The sequence below is a fragment of the Alligator sinensis genome, unplaced genomic scaffold (assembly GCF_000455745.1).
Source record: "Alligator sinensis unplaced genomic scaffold, ASM45574v1 scaffold1801_1, whole genome shotgun sequence".
Classification (NCBI taxonomy): domain Eukaryota; kingdom Metazoa; phylum Chordata; order Crocodylia; family Alligatoridae; genus Alligator; species Alligator sinensis.
In genome coordinates, this window is record NW_005842608.1 from 245,842 (window position 1) to 250,607 (window position 4,766).

Consider the following 4,766-nt stretch of genomic DNA (forward strand, 5'->3'; position numbering starts at 1 on the left):
GACGCTACAGTCAGATGGCGTATAGCACACACACGTGCCCTCGCGCACACATGCACACACACACACACACAACCTGACAGTCAGACGGTGTATAGAGCGCACACATGCACTTGCACACACGCACACAACCCTACAGTTAGATGCTGTACAAAGCATGCGTGCACACACTCACCCCCCCCCCCAGCAGTGCCGGGCGTGCAAGGGATTCCAGCTCCGTTGCCTTTGGCCAGAGCTGGGCAGCGCGCCAGCGTTACATAAACCGCCTCCTGCATAACAAGAGGCTGTGTGCGCGCTCGCTAGGCCGTTGTTAATTCAAACACAGGACAGGCCGGGGCCTTTCCCGTCGCGCTCGCGAGCAGCGAGGACCTGACGTGTCCGAGTCACCGGCTGCTGTAGCGGGAACGTCGGGCTGTTCCCAGGGGCTGGGGATTTTCTGATTTTGGAAGATGGCTGGAGAGCGCAGAGGGCGTTTTGCAGCCTCCTCGGCCTCCTGCTCATAAATCATCGGGTTCTCTCCCCAGCGGGGTAGATCAACCGGAGAGTGACACGAAAATCAAATCCTAGATTGTGCTGACTAGAAATCACATCTGCTTCCAATAAAGATGCTTTTGCTTGTTTTTAGTGAACTTCATGCAGGAAGCGGACAGCGGCGAGACTACGACCCACATGGCCAGAAAGCCTCGCGTCTATTCCTGCCTCTGCCAGTGATGATACTGAGTGACCCTGGGCACGTCTCTTAGCCTCCGTGTACTTCAGCTTCTCTATCTGTAGCAGGGGACAATCATCTATCTCCTTTGGAAAGCACATTAGGCGTGAAGCATTATCTCTTGAGGCTCTCAGCCCGCCCAGCATCCTCCAGACGAGATCAGACCTGAATTTCTAGTGTGAATAACAAGTAAGATAAAATTATATATACATATCCACATGAAAGAAAAATAAATGTTCAGCTCTTTGTCCAATTTAAAGCAGCAAATAAAGACCCAACTCCTAGTATCTTTTTCCTTTGCCGGTCCCCTTCAACTAGTCCCGTGCTACAGCTGTGAACCACTGGCATTTTGTGTCGATAGTCACTCCTGCCTTCCAGGGAATTCGCACACTTTGCTCACAAGTTAGACCAGATCAGACACTGTCCAAAGATCCCTCTTCTCCACGTGACTTGCTGAACAAGTGTCCTTCTGCCCCCAACACACAGTTGAGGGACAGAGCAAAGTGTAAAAAGCAAAAGCGCCTTCTGGGTGAAGAGGTCGCTACAACAGGAGTAGTTGTAAACACCAGCCGCTAACCCACACGGCCAGCCGGTTGAGAGAGAGGCATTGTGATCACCTTGTGCACACCACAAAGAGAAGCAGAGGGAGGTTCAGGGCCCGATTTCCAGCAGTGCTGGGAACCCACAAGTCAAACTGCAGTCAACAGGAGCTTGGCAGCTGTAGCAGTATCCAACCCAAGGCTGCACAGAGATTCGGGGTGGAGATGAGAGAGAACTCGCTGTTTCCCAAAGCCGCGATCTGAGCGCTGCCGAAACAACGCGCAGCATGTTATTTATAACGTAATCCTTTATCTCTTACAGCAGCCTCTGCGCCCTCAGAGACCAGACTCTCAGGACATCCTAGCCGCCCTAAATAGCAAGCGACCTATTCATCAAGCTCCACTGCTCCTCCTTATCACCTCCACCTCTTCACTCCCACCCTGTCCTGCCAGCCAAGTGTGCCTACTAGGGCCACTCTGACCCAGCAGAGCTGCAGATGTTAACATCAGGCCAACCAGCAGCTCTACCCACTTCCCTCATCCACCCCTCCTGAGGCCAACTCTGTACATTTGCCTCTCTGGCACGGTTCCTGTCTTTCCAAGAAACACGCTCGTTCCCCAAAACTTCCTGAAATGAAGACAGTAACAATCAACCGACAGGGACCAACAAAGACTTGGTCTTGGACCTCTATCCTAAGCCTGTGAGGTCGTAATTAATATACAGTTGAAGTGGCCCACCGCATGTCAAGCAAAGATTGGAATCAGTGAAACGTGATTCCGTTAGGAGTTTCTTTCCTCCTTCAAGATAACTGTGAAGTGGAAAACGCACCTCTGCATAAGCATAACCGGTGTACAGTGGAGCAGAGGGGATCTCCTATCTGCTTAGAGTTACTCAAGTCCGAGGGTTGGTTTCCTTCCTTTGTTTTAGAACATGAATGCCTTTGTTCGCAGGCCAACGCAACGTGTTTCTGCCTCCTGCTGCTTCAGACCCCACGCAGACTAGACTCTCTGAGCTCATGTTGGCATGACTGGACTTCTGGACTTGCTGCAAGGGCACTTCCAGGTAAACATCACTGAAACTGTTTTCAAAATCTACTAAAATACAGCTCGATCCCCAAACCCTTGGGACGAGTCATCAATAGGCCCATGTGAGCAACTAGTCGCTTAAGCAGAGGCATGATCCAAAGCAGTAGGGAGATTGTCACTGTCCTCAATAGGCTCCATAGCAGGCCTGGAGGGTTGCAAAATTAGGCTTTTGCTTGTTTGTTCCTGTTTTGTTAAAAGTTTGCATATGATTTCAATGGAACAATAAACCCAGCACAATCCGTTTGGCATCCAAGTCCTCTGCCAGCTTAGGTTGTGTTGCTTCAACATTCATTGGCTTAAAAAACAAGAAAGCTCTTTCCAGCTGATCGTAGCAGTTGTGGCAAAGGGAACATTTAGTACAGGAGCAGCATAAGGGCAGGCGTAACATGTGAAATTCCCTACGTGGAACATGCACCTCCCTGTTATTTTTAACTTACAAGATTTTTGTTGAGAGAATCTATTTCAAAAGACTCAAATCACATTTGAAATGATCTTATATATTTTTAAGACATTCAAATATCAAAATACTATTTGAAATTTGTTTAACTGCTTTGGGCACAAATAATGGCTCTAACAGTAACTATTTATAACTGAAAAAAATGGAGCATGGCATGAGACATGAGATAGGGTACTTGGTGTCTGAAAGCTTCTCCATATCACCCCCACTTGTACAGTTGATCCAATACAAGTTATCACACCCACAAAAAATCCCAGAGCAAGACTATTTTTTTATTGTTAATATATTTCATGTTCCAGGTCAAATCAGCCACATCAGTTCCAAATGGTATCAATTGAGAAGAACTCCTCATTCAGAAACTGCATGGATTGAGCACGCAGAACTCAACCGTTCGAAACACCATGTGTGGCGCTAAACCGGTGAGCATCCTTCATCCCAGGCTCTCACCCTGGGACTTCAGAGACTCCCAAATCCATCGGCAGGCATCCTGTATGCAGGCCCAAGCCCCGAGATCTTGGGATTTGGATACCCCCACTTGATGTTAGCTAAGAGGCCGAGAAGCAAAACTATTTCTCCAGTTTCTTCACTGTGTGCATTTGACAGTGTAGTGACGGTTTCCCTTGGGGCTTATCTGGATCTTTCACACAACACCAAGGGAGACTACAAATATTTTGTTGAATGGGGAAAGACGTGCATAAAAGCCACAAAAATCAGCCAGGGGACTGGAGTCTCTCAAGCCACTTTGAGTCTGACCTGACTAACCTGAAGTTACCAACATCAGGAGGACTTGGTGGGATTCCACTTTGAACATTACAGCTGACGGCTTGTGTAATACTTTCAAGATTGTACAATGTAAATTGTGTGTAACCATCCATTACCAACAGCACCGTGGGGAGATGCTGACTGATGCCATCAGATGCAAAGAGAGGTTTCTGTTACGCCCCACTACATTGCTTTTAAGGCGGCATATTTGACAGCTGTGAAAGGAAAAAAGAAATGCATAGCTACCGTTTTCACCAGGAGCTCACCTGCGCTGGCATTTCCTTTGGCTGCCGCTCCATGTGCTATTTAGAAGATTAAAACCGAGCAGCACCAGTAACCACCCAGGACGGTGCCTTTTTCTTGTATGCATTTATTAATAACCGACTATTATCATGTCGCATAAATGTTTCAGCCGCACTCTATAGGCAAAAACATGATTGAAAAAAACAACTCATGGGAGAAAAGTTTGGTCTTGTAATTAAAGCAAGGAAGTGAGTCACATGTGCTCCCAGCTCTGGATACTGGTGCACGTGTGTTGTGTTGATGTGCCAGTTTGCTGACCCATTAAAAGGGGAGGGGACGGTGATAAACTGGGCCACTGCACTGTGTTTTCGAGACCAAGTTAATTCATATTTATTCTGCGCACTGAAATCATGAGGTAACAGCAAGGCAAAACCCTAATCAAGGGGACAGAAAGGTGCCCGGCTGCCAGGGTTACTCTGTTAAGCACTCCATGCTCTGGTTGCTCTGTCTCCCTCAGGTAGATTTGGTGAAACCAGACCTCTACTCGGGGTGAGATGGCCAAACCTGTTCTCCCTGAGCCTGGAGAAACTTGGCAACCCGGCTTCTGCCAGCCCGAAGATGGGCTGATTCATGCCAAAACGCCCAAACACGCCCGGAGTTGCCGCTCTGCCTGATCTCACCAAGGCGGCAGCGTCCCGGCACCGGGCACTAGCGCTCCTGCACCGGGCGAGGGACACCGCAGCCGGGGCGCAGGGAGCTGCGGGGCAGCGGATGCCCAGGGGGCGAGCACACGCGGGTAGCCCGTGGCGTCTCGCGGCAGTCTCAGCGTTCCGCGGGGCTGTCTGAGCGTTCCGCGGGGCTGTCTCAGCGTTCCGCGGGGCTGTCTGAGCGTTCCGCGGGGCTGTCTCAGCGTTCCATCGGGCTGTCTGAGCGTTCCATCGGGCTGTCTGAGCGTTCCGCGGTGGAACCCTCC